This window comes from Galleria mellonella, unplaced genomic scaffold, assembly GCF_026898425.1.
Source record: "Galleria mellonella isolate WM207_F2 unplaced genomic scaffold, CSIRO_AGI_GalMel_v1 utg352, whole genome shotgun sequence".
In the NCBI taxonomy this organism is placed as follows: Eukaryota; Metazoa; Arthropoda; class Insecta; order Lepidoptera; family Pyralidae; genus Galleria; species Galleria mellonella.
Genome location: NW_026442084.1, coordinates 379,222 through 403,011, shown reverse-complemented (window position 1 = coordinate 403,011; position 23,790 = coordinate 379,222). Strand labels below are relative to the sequence as shown.

The 23,790-nt window shown below is 34.0% G+C and overlaps 1 protein-coding gene across 2 annotated transcripts in view; it reads left to right on the top strand.

Moving 5' to 3' along the window:
* The window catches only part of LOC113513145 (zinc finger protein rotund-like), a 247,001-nt gene that overhangs the window by 32,785 nt on the left and 190,426 nt on the right, over positions 1–23,790 (top strand). The window lies entirely within an intron of this gene.

Here is a 23,790-nt window from a genome sequence, read left to right as displayed (position 1 = left end):
GCTGCTGCCCATCTCTCGTTCTCCCTTAGTCGCCTCTTATGACACTCACGGGAAAGGAAGGGATGGCCAGTTATATACTGGGACCACACGACCTTAACAATCCTTTCCCTTAATTGTAAAACGTTATTAAAATGATCATGAACTAGCCAAAAAACTCCCACGCGAAATTCAAAACAAATATTTAAACAATCTGTGTGCATTCTTAAAATATTTATTGCTAATAATGAACTCGAGTTTTACAATGCCATCAATGGTATATTTTATACCCGACACGCATTTTACGGGTTACGCCTCGAGGCTTAAAAATGTGTTGCCGTAAGCTTATTTTTGGCGTTCCGTGAGGTGTTGTACGGTTGTTTATGGTTTTGATGGTATACAGGGTGGTTCATTTTATGTTGTAAGAATGAGTGTTATTTATGTATTACTCTTATTTGTCACCCCATATACTTTAGTCATCATACACTAATGGCTATATGACGCATTTATGGACATTAGAATTTAAACAATTTATTTTATTTCAAATAATATTAATTAATGGGCGTTACAATTTAAACAATTTAATTTATTTCAATTAATATTAATTTATAGGCATTAGAATTTAAATAATTAATTTATATTTATTTAAAAGAATATTAGTTTATGGGCATTAGAATTTAAATAATTAATTTATATTTATTTCAAATAATATTGTATCTACATTTTTCTAATGTTTTCCTTTTTTAGTTTATTTTAGTTTTATTAAACTATATTTACTAGTTTTCACTTCGACTTCCTCTATATAATTGAAATATACTCGTATTGACTGATCGGGATAAAATGTAGACTAAGTATATTAAATAATCTATATCTAATTTATAAGGGTGGGTAATATACAGCCATATCTATATATTGTAGTTTCAATATCTATGCATATATTGGCCTAATAACAGATACATTGATATCAGTTTTCCATTATATAATATCGAGAAGAAGAACCCACTCGTAATGAATTTAGATATCCGACTGGTATGGGCTATATCGCAATAGATGGTTATAAATATCCAGAAAAACTTAATATATAAATATCGGATATTACCTATCTCTACTAATTTACCAGAGGGAGACTTTGTAGAAAAGTCGATTGCTTGGGTACCTCTGTCCCATTCGTGTTACTACCGTGAAGCAGTTGTGTTTGCATGGCTGTATTTCGGTTTGAAGGGAGGGATATGGTGTGAGTTTACAGGGTACAGAGGAATAATATCTGAGTCCTCAGGAATGGCAACGCATGGGGGGTATCATGAGCGAAACAGTATACTCTGTTATGGCCATGGTACTGCTCATGTCTATAGATGACGGTTACCGCTTTCCATCAGGTGGGCTGTCAGCTTGTTTGCCATTCTAACATAAGTTGTATAAAAAAAAGAAAAAAATCATGAACATTTATAGACGTGTTAAGGTGTTGAGGGTTTTGTTACTTGTACAGTTATAATACGTATTAGTATTGTCACATGCACACAACGACAATTGACAAGAAAATATGTGAAGTCAGATTGGAACCTCCTGCTTTTTAAAAAATATTTAAATGTTAACCGACTTTAAAAAAGTGCAATTCGACTACTCACATCATGTACTCTGTTTGTAGGCGGTGAGGCGGGGTCAGGCCATAAACGCGTCAGCGTACCCAAACGGCTATATGACGCATTTATGGACATTACAATTTAAACAAAGTTCATACTTGCGTTAATTTTATTTGTATTTATTTGAAATAATATTGATCGATGCGTACTGAATGTCTGACAGGACGTCTGTTTGTAGAATGTATATACATTTTATGTACTTTACTTTAAAATCAGTGTTCATATATATATATATATATATATATATATATATATATATATATATATATATATATATATATATATATATATATATATATATACATAATAACAAATCCCGTGGATGTCGTAAGAGGCGACTAAAGGAACTTAATAGTCGTGGGTTAATAGCAGCGTCCCTCTTTACATCACCGAAGCCCAACTGCGGTTGCCAGGGGGAAAAAGATAGATTGTTAGTAATGGAGACTAAGAATCCCATTGCTAGCAATATACCCAACCAGGTCGACCTCCTCGCGGTTCCCCCTGGAAACTATCATGGTTAATTCCTAATGAATTCATCATGATGGGCTAACTGGCCTGTTTTCATTCTCATCTATCACCCTTCACTGGTGCTCCGCCAGCGTATCCCGTTAGCGCAGGCCGGGTACCATTCCATTTTCACCCATCAAAAAAAAAATTGCGGTTGCCAATCCGCCTGCCAAGCATGGCAACTACCATCCCAAGGGGGAGGCTTATGTTCAGCAGTGGATAGTTAAAGGCTGATATGATGATGATGATGATATATACATGTATGTGTGTGTATTTATGTTTATATAAAATATACAAGTATAAATGCTCAATATAATTGTATAGTTTGTTTATGTATCTTTATATGTCAGCCGAGCATTCAATATACCTACCAACGTGACTAAATCGCTCTTCTGAATTACACGATACAGGTTTGCATACCTACTGTGTAATTCGTGGAATTAATCATTCGTGTAAAAGTGTTATGGCAAATAAATATTCATTTCATTTCATTTGAAATTTCATTTAAATTCATTGTCTGCATGTTATACGATATCTTCGATAAATCAGAGTGGCTAGTTGTTTTTTTAGTTTTACAACACAGGGGGCAAACGAGCATGCGGCTCACCTGATGGTAAGTGACTACCGCCGCCCATGATCACCCGCAACATCAAAGGCATTGCAGGTATGCTGTCGGTGCAAATATCCTCTTTTCTTGAAGGTTATGATGTCGTATCGGTTCGTGAATACTGCTGCTGAAAGTTGATCAAATAAAATTGAAAGTTTTTTAATACATTTAAAAAAGTTGCTTTACATACAAACTGCATTCATTTACTTTTATTTACATTTAAGTTTGAATAAATATCGAAGTTTTCAAAACTGTCCGCTAGAGGTGCAGTTACATTTTTAATATAAATTTATCGAAACGCAGTAGCAATATAAATCTTTATAGAACTCTGAACTGAACTCTCATTCCGAACCTACCGCCACTTAGAATAATTAGGTTTGTTAACGGTGTCCCCATCACCGAAGAGTTAGTTTGAAGTTTAAATTAATAGATACAAATTTTGGTATCGGCCGGATTCGAACTCACTGCCTTTAGGATCTATATATCAAAACTAAATCTATATACATCGCAACTAAAACACAACCCTCTTTACAAGAATATAAGCTTCACGACTCTGAAATGTACTGCCTGAAGGTATCCGAGAGCTTCCAAACAAATTCATGTTCAAAATAAAAGTCCCATGCTCTATGCATCCATGCAAGTAGCTAGTCATCATCTTTTATATTTTATTTATTTATATATTATTTATATTTTAAATATTTATTACTTATTTTATTTATTTTCTTCATTTTGTGTAAGTATTTTGTTCGTTTCATGTCATTGTTCCTTCACTGTCCATCCCAAAGGTTGACTAATAGAGAATGCTACTAGCGTTTAGTCCGCCTTTTTCTTTCATATGTTATTTTGGACAATAAAGTTATATAAATAAATAATTTTATAACTAGCAGTCCCCCATGACTTTACCCGAGTGAATCACTGTATAAATTATTCTATGTATTTTTTTTTTATACAACTTAGAATGGCAAACAAGCTGACGGCCCACCTGATGGAAAGTGGTAACCGTCGCCTATACACATGAGCGGTATCACGAACATAACAGAGAATACTGTTTCACCATGATAACCCTCATGCGTTGCCATGACAGTGGTAACCGTTGCCTATAGACATGAGCAGTGCCATGGACACGCCACACAGTTGATTGAAGTCTTTTCTTTTACATTAAATACTTGTAATGTACTAGCCTGTATTAGAGCAGCTAAAGTTATTATTCATTCATTCATAACAGTGTATACTGTTTCACCCATGATACTCCGAGGGGAAAGGGATTGTTAGTGATGGAGTTTGACAGCCCCATTGCTAGCAATATGCCCTATTAGGTCGACCTCCACGTGGTTCCCCCTGGAAACCATCGTGAACAATTCTTGTTGAATTCGTCACGATGGGCTTACTGACCTGCTTCATCCTCACCTATCATCCTGCACTGGTACCCCACCGGTGTATACCGATAGCGCGGGTGGGGTTACCATTCCATTATCACCCATTAAAAAAACCCATGACACACCCCATGCGTTACTATTCGCGAAGACTATGGTGTTATGCCTCTGTCCTGTAAATTTACTGCCTTGATATTCAACTATCAAAGTTGAATATTAATTTAATTCCATCGTTTAAACGTCTTTGAGTTATAAACATACAAACCACTGTACAAACTTTCACATATGTAATATTACTAGATTTTACCCGCGACTTTGTCCACGTGACCGGGATATATTGACTGACCGTAATAAAAAGTAGCTTATATCCTTCTTTATGCCATATAGTACGTGATTGCTTGAGACGTTAAGGCGCTATAAAGTAAAAAACAAACAAACTTACACATTTCTAATATTAGTAAGGATAATTATAATAGTATAAGAAGTATAGATTACGTACCAAACACTACTTCCCTAAAACAACTTATGCATTCAAAAATTCAAACAACCAGACGCATTATCTCAAAATAAGTACTGTAACCAGTAACCACGTAACCGCAGACGTCCGGATGGTTACCAATAATCTGGGCGCTACTTTAAAAAAAAAAAAGAACGTTCAGGAGTAACTCATCAGAGCATGATTGTGTCCGTGTCATTATAGTTATATTATGTAACTAGAACAACGACCGCATAGTTACTAACGTTATTCAAATAGCACCTATTTCATATTTAAAGCATCATTAGATATTTACACAAAAAAAAAAACATAATAACATAATAGATTTCAGGTCAGACAATGCGCCTGTTAACCAAATAAATTTAACAATACAAACCAATCGAAGATTACACGATATAATTGAAGTAGAAACAATAAATAATTCTAATCGATCATGTAGCCGATACACAATCGATTAGTTCCTTCCAACTCGGCCGATTCATTATAATACCCGAATTACGCCGTGCAATCATCATTAGCCGTCATAAGTTCCGAAAACAATAATATAGAACTGGCCACTAAGTAAAAAAAAAAAATGCAAAAACCATTACCGGTGGAAAAAAAAAGTAAAAAGAGCACCGATACGGCGGGAAAAAAGTTCTAATTTCGAATCTTTGGACGGAAGCTCGATGGCTGCGCGTAACGAATTTCTATACCATTATTATTTCTGTTTTGTAATGTCTTATTTTGTCGGCCGATCTTCATTATGACCTATTTGTTTTATTGTTATTAGTTTGTTAATATCGTTATGTTGGTAATGACCGGGTGTCTAATACTTTAAGATATGTATCTATTAAATCCACTGTTTTTATTGGAGTGAAGAAAATTATAACAGACGAGTTTTTAATAAGAAACTGCGAGGGCATTGTGTTTAGATTGTAGATTACTAACTGTTGACAATAATTTATGATTTTTTGTTTTTTTTTTTATGCAACCTAGAATGGCAAACAAGCTGATGGCCCACCTGATGGAAGTGGTAACCGTCGCCTATAGACATGAGCAGTACCATGGATATAACAGAGTATACTATAATAATGAGTATAAATAAAATAATGAGTAGGGATAATATTTATATTATTATATGTATCACATCTCCCATATTTAGAACTAACAAAATTTTTCATCGTGCCTCCCACCAAACTGTTTATAATTACTCCTCTCCATCCAAAGGTTGCCTGGAAGAGATCGCTCTTAGCGATAAGGTCGCCCATTGTTTTCTCATTGTGATTATTTCTTGTAATTATTTATATTTATAATAAGTTTACTATTGTAATCTTTTGGAGGAAACAATAAAGAGTATCTATCTATCTATCTATTTCACCCATGGTACCCCTCATGCGTTGCCATTCCTGAGGACTCAGGTATTATTCCTATGTCTGTAAATAAATATTAAATTGTAATATAATAATTGTCGATTTAACTTCGAGTAAGCTTATCGAGAAATCTCGACTAGTTTCAGAACCATCCGGGACTTTTAATCTAAAAACTAGTCGAACATTCTCGATTGAAATACACGTAAGTTATTACATTAAAATATAATGTGTACTTACGAAACTTAAAACAATAAAACACTAAATTACTTCCGTCGGTCCGCGTAAATCAATTTCCAAAATACAAAATTTGTATGTAAACGGTTGGGTGTATCACGGGAAACAAGGGGCCGGATAATTGGCGGTAAACGCCCAAGGTACAGTAAGCGGTGATCACTATTAAGGGACTACTCACACTTATTCAGCTCTATCCAGCTTTTCTCCATGAAAAACGACGATTTTGTATAGAGACGTGTACGCATCCATTCTGCTTTCTGCGTCTATTTAGCTTTCGCGGCAACTCGGTAGAAAATGAGGATAAATATAGTATTTATCATGCGAATGCTATAGAGAGCATTCAGCGCTGTTCCGCCGCGTTCACCGTCGAACGCGGCGAAATAGCTCTTTACAGGGATATTTCGCGACTCCTTGTCGACAAGATGCGACCTGTAGTTTCTGTATTGATTTATTAATGCGTAATCATTACGTACGCAAGGATTAAAGAGTGCAGACGTATTTTATAGTAATTATAATTATTTTATTTTTATGAAATGCAGCAGATAAGTCCACCCTTGCTCACAACATTTATAAATAGATTATTTTATATGTAACTTACAAGTGCAATAAAGAATATATATATATATATATATATATATAGCGTGCTATCTCCACTGAAACGCTTGTCTATATATATATATATATATATATATATATATATATAGACAAGCGTTTCAGTGGAGATAGCACGCTATGACGGCTTTTCTCAACAACAACAACACGGTCTTCTCTTGCGTGTGTGGGCGGGCGAGGTAGGGGCGTACCCCATTACCCCGGCTTCTACTCTGGAGGCGACGACCTCCGGGTCACTGGGTATTCAGCCGGCATACACTGACGGTCTGTGTATGCCGGCGTGGTGTCTATTCTCATTCTTTCTTTCATTGTGGCTTTTCTCATTCTTACGACGTCGTACGCAGCTGATAGAAGCAGAGCTGAATAAGTGTGAGTAGTCCCTAAGGCTATAAAAGAGTGAAATGATGAAAGACAGAGGAAAGAAGGAAATATTTACTAATATACAAAGAACTCTACATACGAGGACTCCTTATACTGTGCTATCAATATAAATATTATTGTGTGTTTGTTAAGCAATCGTCGTCATCGTATCAATCCTTAACTGTCCACTGTTGAACTAAATCTCCCCCTTAGGGAGGCTTGCTAGAAGTTGCCACGCTTGGCAGGCGAATTAGCAACCGCAGTTAGATTTTGGAACTGTTTTCAGAGGGACGCTGCTACTCATCCCTCGCTCTCCCTTAGTCTTACGACACCACGGGTTGTCTAGTTGTGTTTGGGTTTTGAAGCATTTGAATTACTGAGTACGGAAGCATAATATCATAGTCCTCAGAAATGATGCGTGAGTATTATAGGCATCACAGTATATTCAATGACGTCCATGGTGCTGTTCATGTCTATAGGCAATGGTTATAGGTTTCCATTAGGTGGGCCATAAAATTTTTTGCTATCTAACTTGTTTAAGTTGAATAGATTCTTTTTTAAGCGTAAAAATTGTAAAAAGGAATCGAACCCACAACTAAAATGTCATCCCCTTTTATATATTTACTATCTGAACAACCGTCCACATTATAATATTATGTTTATTTGCTCGGAAGTTATTAAAAGATTTTGTATTTTTCCTTTAAGAAAATAACATAAAAATATTTCATACATAGATACCAGAATATTCCATCCCATAAAGAAGTTCTCTTCTAATGCATTATCCGAAACTATAAGTTATAGCCAGTGTATAGGCAGTAGCGTCAGCAACAACAACGTGTTTTATTAAAATAATAATTAAAAATAAAAATTCACAATATATTACGAACGCATAATAATTCATTAGATTCAGATAAGAATGATAAGTATAAAATTAACATTTTAATAAAAAGCCACACCGAAATCAGTCGATACTTTGGTGATCTACATGTATTACCATCGGTGCACATAGAAATAGTACAGATAAACGATTCACAATTAAATAATTACAAAATATAGATTGTGGGCCACAAAAAACCGACTTAAATTGTGACAAAAGTATTTTGATCTAAACACTAACTTACTAATCTGATTTTGATAGAATTTCTTTTGGGGCCAATCTGTATAGTATATCCTTTCATATAGATAATGATTTATAATTTATGTAAATATTTATTTTAACTTCTGTTTTGTACTACTACTGCCCACTCACTACTTCCTGTGCCACTGTGTTAGGTTAACTAGAAGAAATCTCTTTTAGAGATAAGTTCGCCTTTACTAACATTGTTATTAACTTATTGTTGTTACTGTATGTTTTAGTGCAATAAAGAATATATAATAATAAAAAATCATTTTCCAAAACGGTTTAGAAATAACGGAGTTATGAGGTAACAAACATAAAAAATTATAACCGAATCGAAACCTCCTTCTTTTTAAAATCAGTTGAAAATGTAGACATTACTGCCGTTTGGGATATGAAACTAAATAATAAAATAATCAAACTTTCATAAGATTGCTAATGTAAATTAACTAACATTAAAGTAGCTTTACTTTTTTCTTGTATAATATTAAAAAAAAAAAAGTTATGAAATTTGGAAGAGAGAAAATATAAAAAATATATAGTTGCACATTTCGTTCTTTGCAATTTTGCTGAAAAGCTCGGAAATAAATTCATAGAATATTTTATGTATCTTCTGACCGTACGAGGCTTTTCGTGTACACTGTTGGCCAATTTTATTACTTACCTATTAAATTTATTTTTTAATAAATTAATAATATTAAAAAGTAGTACTTTTTTATGTTTATTTATTTTTATTCTGCAGACATAATTAAGGCTTAAAAATTATGATAATAATGTATTTAACTAATGATAGATAACACGTCAAAATTATAAGAATGTTTTTGTTTCTATCTTTTATCCAAATACGGAACAACACTAATGTGTAAAATAGCAAAACAATTATTGTAAAATAGTGTAAATTTATTAAACCATAATCATGGTCCGGCGAGCATTGTTGTACGTTCCGTGCTCGTTCAATGTTAATCGTAAATTGAGCGTTTAAATCCTACTAATGCTATGTATAAAAATTAGACCAGTTTATGCTATTAACTATGTAAATTATCTTATTACAGTATTTATTCAAGCGATGAAGTATTCCAGTAAGAAATTATATACAGTTTTTTTTTAAGTAGATAAAGGAAATATCTCTATATATCTCTTATGTGTAAGATATGATTAAGCCTTTAGCACTTGATTTTCTGTAAATCGAAAGAACAGAAATGTTTTTAATGATTTTTTTATGCAACTTAGAATGGCAGCGAAGTTAACGAATCAGTTAATGGAAAGTGGTGAACGAAGTAGAATGCTAGCTTTTAATTTAGATTGATGAATAAATCAAAATATAATAATATTGCTACTATTATAAACGTGAAAGTTTATGAGGACAGCAGCGTCTCTCTTAAAACATCTGTAAAAGCCTAATCGCAGTTGCCAACCCGCCTCCCAAGTGTGGCAACTACTGGCAAAACTCCTCTTATGGGGAAGGCTTATCTCCAGCAGTGGACAGTTAAAAGCTAAAATAATAATAAAATAAAAATGAATGTTTAATACTCTTAACGCAAAACTGCTGAACGGATTTGAAAGAAATTTAGGACACGGAAATTTTATTACCTAACTTAGAATATAGAATACTTCATTTATTTATTGAATGCTTTATTGTACACACTAATAATACATAAAAATATGACAGAGGTAATCAAGTGTACAAAGGCGAGCTTAACTCTAAAAGAGTTCTTTTCCAGCAACACCCAAAGTGGAAAGGAGCATCAATGTCATCGGGTTGAGATATTGATTTAGCTAGTAAAATTTACAGATTCATGCTGGAAAAGGCACAGGATACAGTTAATAAAAGATAGTTATAAATACAAAAAAAAAAAACATGAATTATGGGACAAGAATTTTACACTTATAAATAAATGTCTATGAAAATAAATTTAAGACTATATTACCTAATAAGAATACTACATGGGGTTCTTCAAAAGGGGGTAAAGAGGTTTTTTCAGGATCGCCAACGCACGCGTAATACCTCTGGTATTGCAGGTGTACATAGGCTACGGTAACCACTTACCATGAGGTGGGCCGTATGCTTGTTTGCCACCTCAGTGGTATAAAAAAAAAGATATATAATCAATTACACATTTAGGAAATGTGTAAAAAACTGGTTATAGAGGATTTACCAGAGGGAGACTTTGTACAAAAGTCGATTGCTTGGGTACCTCTGTCCCATTCGTGTTTCAACCATGAAACAGTTGTGTTTGCATGGCTGTGTTTCGGTTTGAACGGTGGGATATAGCGTGAATTTACAGGGTACAGAGGAATAACACCTGAGGAATGACAACGCATGGGGGGCATCATGGGCGAAACAGTATACTCTGTTATGTCCATGGTACTGCTCCTGTCTATAGGCGACGGTTACCGCTTTTCATCAGGTGAGCCGTCAGCTTGTTTGCCATTCTAAGTTGTATAAAAAAAAAAGTTTATTTATATCAGTAAAATTAATAATGTATACTTCATTGCACTTGCAGTGTATTCTCAAGATCTCGCTGTATAAGGGCGTAAGTACGATATGAGTTCGGTTTTCTGTGGCATATACATGCAACTTTTGCGTGTGGGTGTACAACGGATGATATAAAACAAAATAGCTCCACTAGATATGAAATTAGAAAATAATAATTAAAAATATATATATATATATTTAAAACTCAAATATCAATTCAAAATTAATTTGCCGTACTTTAAAAAAAATACTCCCATTTAATTTAACACGTTACCTTTTATTAATTAGTAATTATTAATTCAATTAATTAATGAAACCAATTTATTTTTTCCCATCGAGTTGTATTTGTGTACTTATGTATGTATGTATGTATATGTTTGTATGAATGTAATTTCATATAAATAAGATTGTGTTCCACAAAAAAGATTTACAATGGCGGACTTATCCCATAGAGAGATCTCTTGCAGTCAACTTTCGAGAAGTTAAAAGAAAACTATAGAATGTTCGAGAATAAAAACTGTACAGTTTAAGTTAAAATTTAATAAAAATTTGTTAAAATTAAACATACTTTCATATAACCGTGTAGGTATCAGCATAAAATAGGCCACCCCTTTCCCGTGCGTGACGTAAGAGGCTACTAAGCTTATGGTGGAGGGATGGGCAGCAGCGTCTCTTCTAAAACATCACCAAAAGCCAAACTGTGGTTGCCAAATCATCTGCCAAGCGTAGCAACTACTGTTAAATCCTCTTAAGGCTATGTTCAGCAGGGGACAGTACATACCTATATATATATATATATATATATATATATATATATATATATATATATATATATGTTAGTGATTTACCAGAGGGAGACTTTGTACAAAAGTCGATTGCTTGGGTACCTCTGTCCCATTCGTGTTTCAACCGTGAAGCAGTTGTGTTTTCATGGCTGTGTTTCGGTTTGAAGGGTGGGATATGGCGTAAATTTACTGGGTACGGAGGAATAACATCTGAGTCCTCAGGAATGGCAACGCATGGGGGGTATCATGGGCGAAACAGTATATTCTGTTATGTCCATGGTACTGCTCATGTCTATAGGCGACGGTTACCACATTCCATCAGGTGGGCCGTCAGCTTGTTTGTCATTCTAAGTTGTATAAAAAAAATATCTATATATATATATATATATATTCTATTTGAGAATTCCACAAGATTCTTAGAAGACACTTACCAAATACACCCAAGTGAATATAAAGCCTAAAACAAGTGGACAATGAAATATTAATTCTGCCGCATCCAGTTTAGTGCTCCTTTCTGATATTCATGTATCATACGCTAAGGTGCATATACGCACACAGAGACAACGTCGCCTATTCGGTCTAGGAATAGGTCATAGAGAAAACTAGCGAGTCGCCTTGTAGTTATATTTAGTAGATTTAAAGATTAATATCAACATTCATATCCTATCATATTATAATATAACTAGCTTTAACCCGCGACTTCGTCCACGTGACCCCGATATGTTCACTGACCGGGGTAAAAAATAACCCATGTCCTTCTTCGTCCCATATAGCACGTGTATACCAAATTTCATAGTAATAGCTATTAAGGCGTTAAGAAATAAACTATTTTTTTATGCAATTTAAAATGGCAAACAAGCTGACGCACCACCTAATGGAAAGTGATAACCGTTGCCTATAGACATTAGCAGTACCATGGCCATAACAGAGTATACTGTTTCGCCCATGATAATAATAATAATAATAAACAGATTTATTTCTCTTCACAATTCATTACAGTGAAATACAATGCTTATTTTAAACAAATTATAAATATAATTGTGAGAGACTGGTGCCTGAGATAGGTATAAGAATACCTGTATTACAGGTCACCAGGGCCTCACTCCGCGGGGTTACTTACTAAGCACTTGTAATACAATAAAAAATAGAAAGAGATATTTAATTATAATTTAATCTGGAAGTTGTGTGTGTGTGTGTGTGTGTGTGTGTGTGTGTGTGTGTGTGTGTGCGTGTGTGCGTGGGTGTGTACGCGCGCGCGCGCGTGTGTGTGTGTGTATGTGCGTGTCTCTCGCTGTGTGTATTTGTGTTTGTACGCATTCATATAAAAATTAAGGTAGTTAGTTATTTTCTCACATCTGTGGGATAAGTAAGGCCTCTGTAGCATCATAGTCAAGTGATTTTAACCAATTGGATATGAGCTTTTTACAAGCGTACCTATGATGTCGGTAGATTGACAACTGAGCGTTGATTTTATTATATAAGTAACTACTTAGAAAACAATAAAAATTTTTTGAGAAGCATTTTTAAATGCTTTAGTAGAACAAACAGAATTTTTACGACGTTTATGCCTCTTCAAATTTGGATCAAACAACATCTGTGAATGTTTTTTTAGTACTGTTGATATTATAAATGTTTGCCTGACTGTTAGCACGTCCCATTTCTTATATAATTCTGTAGTAGAATAGCGAGATGGGAGTGTACCTGCAACTTTTAATATCAATCTCTGTGCTTTTTCGGCCTCCAGAAGATGAGTCCTAGCAGCACCTCCCCAAGAAGAAATACAGTACTGAATCAAAGACTGGCATAACGCAAAGTATACCATTTTAATAACACGGCGATTAGCCACATGCCTTAAGTTCTTAAAGATGTAAATAAGTTTGCGAAGTTTAGATACCAAGATATCAATATGAGCTCTGAAGTTTAATGTTTGATCTATAACTACACCAAGGTACCTGATAGTAGCTGTTCTTTGAAGGGACGGACATTGGCAAACGACAGAGCTTAAGTTCTGGCAGGAATGGGCAACTATAGTAAAAGACAATGGAGGTAAGAGGTTTTTCCTGAAACCAAAAGCTATATATTTACTTTTAGTGACATTGAGAGTCAGAATATTACTATGAAGCCAGGCACATACCTTATCAAAACCTTGTTGCGCACTTTGGAAAACACTTTCCCAATCATCACCGCTGAAGAAGAGAGCCGTGTCATCAGCAAAGGTAAGTATACGACCATTTTTAAGCTGGATTTCACACAATTCATTAATATATACGAGAAATAGCGTAGGCCCAAGTATACTCCCCTGTGGAACACCAAAACATATATCAATTTCATCACTAATCCAATCATCAATCTTTACCCGTTGCTTCCTGTTTGATAAATAATCCTTAAAAAGCTTCAAAGGAAGACCTCGTATACCAATTCTTTCAAGTTTCTCTACAAGTAAAGGAATAGAAACGGTATCAAATGCCTGGCCAAGTCAAGAAATATCGTAAGACATTTCTTTCCTTCATCAAGGTTAGTAACAACTGAATTAGTTAGTTCATGTACAGCTTCATCTGTTGACCTTCCAGAGCGAAATCCAAACTGAGACGAAGATAGGAGAAAGTTTTTTTCTAGAAAATGGATTAGTCTTTTATTCAACAGCCTTTCCAGAACTTTGGATAAGGTAGGGAGAATTGAGATAGGTCTGAAATTATCCACACAGTCACGATCACCACTCTTATGTACTGGTTTAATAAGAGCAATTTTAAAAACTAAAGGAAATACACCTGAAGCAATTGCGAGATTACAAATATAAGTTAAGGGAGGAATAATTGCATGCATATATCGCTTAACAATTGTACCAGATATTTGATCTATTCCTGCTGAGCAACTATTTTTCAAGCCCAAGATAAGTTGTTCAATCTCTTTCTCATCAGTATTGAGCAAAACAAATGATTTTGTCGGTCCTGCATAACCAGAGCTATGACTAATGTTAGATATATTCAAATCGATTTTTTCAGCTAATCGCTTCCCCACGTTTGCATAAAAAATATTAACATCATCAACACTCTTTTTTGGATTGTCAGGTTTTATAAGTCCAAGCGAATAGTCAATATTTATTGCAGATCCACCCACAGATCTAATAATTTCCCACAGTTTTCTTTTATTATGTTTTGCATTTTCAATTTCCTGGCTTTCATATTTTCTTTTTTGTTTTTTTAAAATAGAGTTACAGAAATTTCTGTATCTTTTATAAATTGTTTTAAGTATTTCATTATCTGGGTCTTTTCTTACTTTTTTGTGTAAATTATCTCTATTTCTCATGCATCGCAATAGACCAATGGTTATCCAGGGTTTGTATATTTTTTTTCTTCTAGAAACTGTAACAATTTTGGTGTTTTCCTCAACAACTCTATTTAAACAGGAATTAAGGAGTGCCGCTGCCACATTAACATCAGAGCATTTAAATATGGGATCGAAATTTAAACCTTGCACCGCTCGATCCAATCCAACAAAATCAATGGTTTTATTTGGCTGTTTTGAATAATCTATTTTATTATTGATATCAAGAAAGATTCCTACACTTTCGTGATCAGTTATAGAAGTTTCAGCTACAGTACAAATAGGTTCCAATTTTGTTTTGATCATAATGTGATCCAGACATGCATGACCACGTGTAGGTAAATTATGAGCAGGCAACATACAGTGGCTAGCCAACAGATTGAGATAATCATTAGAACGTTTATCTGAGGAACAGTCTGCTATGTCAATATTTATATCGCCACATAAAATAATATTTTTAAAATTATTTAGGTTACTCAATATTAGATCAACTGAGTTTATAAAATTAATTGTATTATATTGGCTAGGTGGGCGATATATACCAATGATGCAGATTTCTGAACACAATTTTATCAATAAACAATTAGCATCATTTAACTCCGGCTCCTCAATCCTGACGTTATATATCTTTTTATAATAAATAACTACACCTTCGTTCTGAGTTTTATGAGACGTTGTTGCAATGTGATTGTATTCATCCAAATCAGGAATATAAGATGCAGACTGAAGCCAACACTCGGTAAGTATTAATACATCCCAATCAATATTTGATCGTACAAGAAGAGTCATAAAGTTAGTCATGTTGCAGTTAATACTTCTTATGTTTTGGGTTAATATTTTTAACTTACGTCTGCAATTAGGTATGAGAGCTCTAATATCAGCGATATCACACTTAATAGCTTTGGCTATTGAAAAACTATCTAGACCCAGATTCAAAGCTTCGTTATCTAGAAAATCGAATTTTAATAAATGGGTTTGCAAGGCACATCTTATTTAACATAATTGGAGTTACAGAATTAAAGTGAGAAAAAACATGCGTAAAGTTAAAGTATATATTGTGTACGTGTAATGTCTGTTTTGGAGGTGATAACAAAAAGTAAAAATAATTTATTTCAAGAAGAGTGATAAAGTATGATTCTGTGATATGATTAAGTGTATCCCAGATAATTTGTAAATTTATTGTTACAATATATTTATAAAAACAGTATAGAATAGAAAAGTAAAATAAAATATAAAAAATAATAATAGGCATGCATAAAGTCCATTCTTGTTGAAGAGAAACATTAAGTCATAAGATAATTTGACTAATATCAACTTCATTCTCAACACGAATAGGTCTCTGGTTCTCTTCCTTCTTTATATATACTTTTCCAAATGATGTCCATGCTGCCAAAAGTTTCTTATTTTTCACGTTTTCTCTTGCAATATAGTAAAGTCGCCTGGCTTTGTTAGTCAAAAATTCTGAAACAAATACAGCCCTAGGCATACCTGGAAGATTAATGTTTTGAGTATTTAACTGCGGCTTCTTGTTAGTTCGACAGGATTTATTGTAATATCGGAACGAAGTCAGAAGTGATTCTTTCCCATTAGTGCTGGTGAAATCAATGACAATAGCCTCTGATTTAGATCGGTAAATATCTCTTACTTCCTGGTCCATTATTGGCATGTCCAAAGATAGTGCCGTGCCAACATTTTTGACTATATCTGTTAATATTTGTTTATTTTCATTATTTTGCTTAGGTATATTTCTAATTTCTATAGTAGAACTGATAGTTTTCCTTTCCAACACCTCCAACTTTCTTTCCAGATTCGCTACTCGCTTTCTATATTCAACATTCTCATGCTCTAAATTACCCACTTTAAGCAATAACTCCTCATATTGACCGGAAATAAACTCCATCGACTTCTGAATCTCTTGATTTTGATTAATTAATACACCCATGTCCTTGCTTAATGACTCAAACTTTTGCTCCTGCTGATTTTTAATCTCATTAAACATCTTTATTATATCAGACATGGAGGTTTCTGAATGATGTGGAAGTTCACCAAAGGTACGCTTTTGTCGCTTTGTTACATTGAGTGTATTAGATATGATATGATATGATATATATGATATCCTCATGCATTTCGATTCCTAAGGACTAAGGTGTTATTCCTATGTACCCTGTAAATTCACTGCCATATTCCACCCTTCAAACCGAAACACAGCAATGCAAATACAACTGCTTTACGGTAAAAACACCAATGGGACAGAGGAGTTTAAGCAAACGACTTTTGTATAATCTGCTTCTGGTAAACTTATTTTCATATAGACGACTTTTCTACAAAAATGGACCACCCGTTCCTTTCCTGTGGGCGTCGTAAGAGGCAACTAAGAGAATGATCGAGGAACGGGCAGCAATGTCTCTCTTAAAATATCCACAAAACCTAACTGCGGTTGCTAACCCGCCTGCCAAGCGTAGCAACTACTCACAAATCCTTCTTTATGGAGGAAGCCTATGTCCAGCAGTGGACAGATAACGGCTGATATGATATTCTGTTAATAGTATTTGAAAAGAAGTTACCATAATTATTAAAAATTTTGCATGCCATTGTTTTGGCAAAACACGCCTGTTCCTAACATATTATTACTACCATCTGTATACCGTGTTTTTAGCAAATAAATTATATTATTATTATTATTATGATACGATGAAATCATCAATAATGTATATATTTATATATTTATTTATATATATGCTAAAAACTATTTTTATACGAACGACCTTAAATCGACTCCACTTACTCCGTACCCACACATATACAGAACACGAGAACACACACGCGCGTCGCACCTGTGTGGCCACACGTCTCGGGAATAATATATTTTTGTTGCTTTTATATATTTTTTACTGGCAGTATTTTATATTTTCCTATATCTATATATATACACAAGTATGTTTGATGTATTTTTTAGTCTATTCGCCCCGTTCGGTGCAGTTTTTGCGTTTCGCTCTTGCCTCTATGTCTTTGGTATAAAACTGAAGTAGTAGCGATATTGTGTCTAAAATATTTCTAAATTATTCAAATGTATGTATGTATGTATCCGACATACAATTTGATCTAAATTTCATATCTGACAAACTTTTTGTCGGCTATTTTATACGTGCGGATTTTTTGATAATTAAAGATTGTGTCCCACAAAAAGAAAAATATCTCTAATTGTGACAAAATCAGTTATTTTGATATAAAAACTAAACTACCAAACCGATTGTGATAAAATATTCATGGGACAAATTTGTAAGTAAATTATTTCAGATAAGAAAAAGAATTTTCTAAATAAAATTTAGGAACTGACTGCTTTATGAAGTAATAAACCTAAAAAAAATATAACCTACTTGAGGACCTCCTTCTTTTTGAAGTCGGTTGAATAAGTAAATAAATAATAATAATAATGTAAGTAAATATCTTTTTTTCTTTTTTTATGGTTATACAGGTATTATTCTCAAATAACGTGTTTTTCTAAAAAAATGTTTTATTAACTTCTGAGCATTATTATTGACAATGTTGCTGTAGTTTTCAATAGTATTTGTTTGTTTAATTTTGTTTATATTTGTTTAATTCAGTATTGTCTAATTTTGTGTTTCGTTTACTTGTATTTTATTTTGTGCAAATTCTAGTGGCTGCCGAATTACTATTTAAGTATATAATTATGTATTGTTTTAGCTGTTTGTTTGCCTTAAATAAATAAATAAATCACAAGAAAAATAACTGTGAAAACCTTATCCAGTTTGGTGTAACAGAGTATATTGTTTCGCCCATGATACCTCCCATGTGTTATTATTCCTGAGGACTCAGGTGTTATTCCTCTGTACCCTATAAATTCATTGCCATATCCCATCCTTCAAACCGAAACACAGCCATGAAAACACAATTGCTTCACGGATAGAAAAACGAACGGGGCAGAGGTGCCCATGCAAACAACTTTTGTAGAAAGTCACCCTCCATGGTACTGCTAGTGCCGTTAGCTTACTTGCCATTCTAAGCTGCATAAAAAAAAATTGGTGTAATATTTTTTTACGTGATATCAGAACAATATACATACGAGTACATATACAGACATACAATATCCAGACATACAGTCAAACAAAATTTTTAAAAATTATTGTTTTGCATCTGTTGGTGAACAAACAAAATTATTAAGGCAACTTATATATTATTGACACATTTAAATCAATAATTTTATTATATTATTAAAATAATTGCTAGAAAAATATATAAAAAAAAATATACTCACGATTATAAAACATAAAGGGGTATTCAGAGATATTTGTCGACATATTAAAATTCAACGTAGTACGGGCGAGTGTATAGTGGACCAGAATAATTTGGTTTGTTACAGGTGTTTTTCATTACTGGAAAGTTAGTTAGGGAATTAAAGGTCTCAGTATTGTGTATACTACTATGCTAGAATAATATAAATATTTAAATTTATACAGCACAATTTTTTTTACACTACGAAGATTTACACGTCTTTGTAAATCCACATATAAATAAAAAAAACATCAATAATTGTTTGTATTTATTATGCCGTTTATATGAAAAATCATACGAAAAAAATACATCCAACCATGCGAAGCCGGGGTCGATAACTAGTTTTAATTAAATAGGACTGTATAACTATTTCCTATTAATAAATATAATCTTACCATTAGTATGAGGGTATATCAGCCTTTATTTGCCCACTGGTGAACATAGGCCTCCTTCTATTGGGGGATAATGCCCCAGTAGAAGGCCAGTAGTTGCCACGGTTGGCAGGTGAGTTGACAACCGCAGTTAGGGTTCAGTGATGTTTTAAAAGAGACGCTACTGCCCACCCCTTGAATATTTAGTTCCTTTAGTCGACTCTTACGACACCCACGAGAAAGGAAGGGGTGGCCCATTCTATCCAGGGACCAGACAGCGATTTATAATAAATAGCATCTTATTTTTACTAAAGAATTTATTAACTAGAAAGTGAATCTGTTGGTTACTTCTTTGCCACTATAACAGCTTTATCGATTCTTCTTCTTTTCATTTAAGAGTTTCCTCCTTTCGGTGCAACTAATTCATGCATCTTTCTCCAGCCAGCTCTATCCCAGGCCATATCCTTTATCTCCCTATACGACATGACGCCTAGTGTTTCCTTTATCTGTCCGATGTAGTTAATCCTCGGTCTTACTCTTCCTCTTTTGCCCTCTATCTTTCCTTCTATTATGCTCTTAAAAAAATCGTCATGTCGTATAAGGTGGCCCAGCATTTTGGCTCTTCTATTCTTTATTATTTCAATCAATGTTCTCTTCTCGTTTACTCTTTATCAATTATTACCATTAAATTTGTTACCTATATAAGAGTTTCTTCATCATCATCATTTTCATATCAGCCTTTAACTGACCACTGATGAACATGAGCTTCACCTTGGGGGCTTTTGCCAGTAGTTAGTTGGCGTTTGGCAGACGGATTGGCAACCGCAGTTAGGGTTTGATGTTTTAAGAGGGACGCTGCTGTCCATTTCTCATTCTCTCTTAGCCTCTTACGAGACCCACGGGAAAGGAAGGAGTGATCTATTCAATACGGGGATCACACCAATCACAATGCCCCCCAAGGGGGAGGCTTATGTTCAGCAGTGAACAGTTAAAGGTTGATATGATGATGATGATGATGAATAAGACTTAAATCCCTTTTATTAAAAATTCCCTTTTAATTTAATCCCACATACGTAATTTAGGTTTGTACAATACGTTATATTGTACAAAAGTTGATTGCTTTGGTACCTCTGTCCCATTCGTGTTTCAACCGCGAAGCAGTTGTGTTTGCATGGCTGTGTTTCGGTTTGGAGGGTGGGATATGGCGTGAATTTACAGGGTACGGAGTAATAACACCTGAGTCCTCAGGAATGGCAACGTATAGGGCGAAAGAGTATACTCTGTTATGTCCATGATACTGCTCATGTCTATAGGCGACGGTTACCACTTTCCATCAGGTGGGCCGTCAGCTTGTTTGCCATTCTAAGTTGTATAAAAAAACTTAGGCATCTTTGAAATATTGGGAATATAGGGATCTTGGAATATTGGTCACGCGGACGTACCAGCAGGTTAGAACTAGTCTAAAATAAATTTAAAAGTATGTAAAACACGCGAACGTTTAAAATTAACTGTTGCTAAACCGCTACGGGCCAGTATATACAAATACTTCATTTGACGTTTGGCGTAAACATAAACCGTGTCTTGCATTAACGAAATTAAGATTTTTATCTAGTTTGTTTGTTGCATCTCTGTGCATCTTCTACCGAATTTTTCACGGGGAGTGTTCTGAGGAATTGTTCGGATTGATACCTGCTGCTGATTTTCACCACCGTACAACCCGCCACAAACTAAAGTTTCATCCCAACCATCTGGACGAGTGGCGGTCTTCCACCGTGCGTTTTTCAAGGCACTTTCTTCCACGCACAACCACTCTTTGGAATCAACTTCCAGCAGCAGTATTTCCGAACCGATACGACAACATAACCTTCAAGAAAAGAGCATATTCCTTTATAAAAGGCCGGCTGCACACCTGCAATTCCGCTGGTGTTGTGGGTGACCATGGGCGGCGGTAGTCACTTACCATCAGGTGAGCCGCATGTTCGTTAGTATGAAATGTTGCGTTGTAAAAAAAAAGTTACTGGATACATTTTTTTTAATGGATGATAATGGAATGGTAATGGAACCACACCCGCGCTGTCAGTATACACTGGCGAAAAGGATTGTTAGGAGTTGGACAGCCCCATTGCTAGTAATATACCCTATTAGGTCGACCTCCACGCGGACCATCTTGATTGATTTATTGTTGAATTCGTCATGATGGGCCAACTAAGGTGGGAACAGCAGCAGCAAAAACAAAGCTGGGACAGAGACTACAAAGTAGTACAGATAACTGTTTGTCTATAATTTTATGTTATATGTATACATACATACATACATACATACATATATATATATATATATATGTAAATTACAATCCAGTGCATCCAATACCAGCCTAATACTCTGAATTTTCAAATTTACTTTTAGAACATAAATAAAAACTAGAAAATGTATTCCGCAAAAAAAAAAACCAGCCAATTGTGGCAAGACCAGTTGTTTTCATTTAAAAACTACTAAACCGATTTTAATACAGTTTCTGTGGTCGAAATGTGTTTGTTAATTAACATAACTCTGTCAGTTTGAAACAGATTTTGGAAAGTATTGTTATTTTTTTATCTATCTTAAGTGCTGTACTTATAGATTGGTCCCTGTAGCGGACACGTCGTGGTCACCAATGTAGCGGGTTGATTGAGACGACGAGGTTGGCAGAGATGTGCTCCAGTAACTTAGTTATAACCGACAACTTAAAAAAAAATACTATCTCATATACTAAATACAAATACTAAAAAATTAAGACAAAAATGGCGAGGCGATACATTGACCTGGTACGTGCAGTGTTAAATAAGCAATAATTAAACTTCTTAATAAACAAATTTCTTTATATTTTTTATTTTTTTTTTTCGTTTTTTTTTTGCTCGCATAAATATAGGTATGACTTTATAATCCTATAGAAGTTTTATCAAAATCTGTTTAGTAGTTTAGTTTTTAGTTTAGTTTATTTTTTATTTTGTAAGTCGCAATCTTTAATTAAATTATCTATGTAACCTTGACTGATAAATGAATTGACTTTATTAATAAACTGACATACATGTTACAACAGTACCAGAGGCTTCACAGTATATTACTGTGACACCCATGCTGTAACTAGTATGCGTGTTACACTCTAATCCCATTCCTGTGATTCCAGGAACTAAGTCGTTGTGTCTCCATATAATATACATAGATAATCTAGATAAATCAAGGCGACTTTGAAACTCTCTCCCTCCTTTATATATTATAAAAACTAGGCACTTATTATAAGTGTAATTTCTATCAGGCGTCTAGCAAACGAAGATAGCCCAGATAGGTTGATGTCGAGTAAAAAATCTTGCTGTTTCTAAGTCAAAAATTGTACTTAGGTATGTCTAATCATTAATTTATAAAAAAAAAAAATTAGACAACCCTATAATATTATTTGGATAAATACTTATTTTATATTTTTATTTTAATTGTAGCAATTTTACGGCTTGGCTAGAAAGTTGTTTATTTTCTTTTATTTACAATATGTCTACAGATCGGACTTAATGCCTGATGGCATTCTCTACCAGTCAACCGTTACGTTAAACAGAGAGAGTAAATGGCGGTGCAATGATTTAACAAAAATAATTTGTAAATGAAATAAATATTTTGACCGATGCCAACATTAATATATTAAAAAAAAAAAAAAAGAAATGATAGAATATAGAATACAGTACACTCTATTATGTCCATTGTACTCGTACTGTTCATGTCTATAGGCGACGGTTACCATTTTCCATCAGGTGGGCCGTCAGCTTATTTGCCATTCTAAGTTGTATAAAAACAGAAGATATTGTTGTTATATAACTATAAGTTGTTATCTTAGATTATATAGATAGATTATGGAGTCTCAAAAACGGGTAAATTTTTTGTCAACTAATTATCAAATCAGCTGACTCGTTTTTTATCAGTGTTCTATAAACTTACGCACATAATGTATCTTTATGTATCTATATTTAATTATTTAATAAATAAAATAAGCTTTTACGCATTGGGAAGATGCAAAAATTATAAAACAAAATAAATATAGAAGTTATAAAGGAATCACACACAACTATTTATCACGCAAAATTGCTTGCAAAAGTTGACCCACTTTTCTCGAAGCATTTATATGAAGACACTCTATCTTTGTAATCTAATCTTGTTATTAGATTGTTACCTAATAGAAAATTTTAGTTAAACATAGGTAAAATAATCAAACTTGGAGCAGTAAGACATCATCATCATGCAT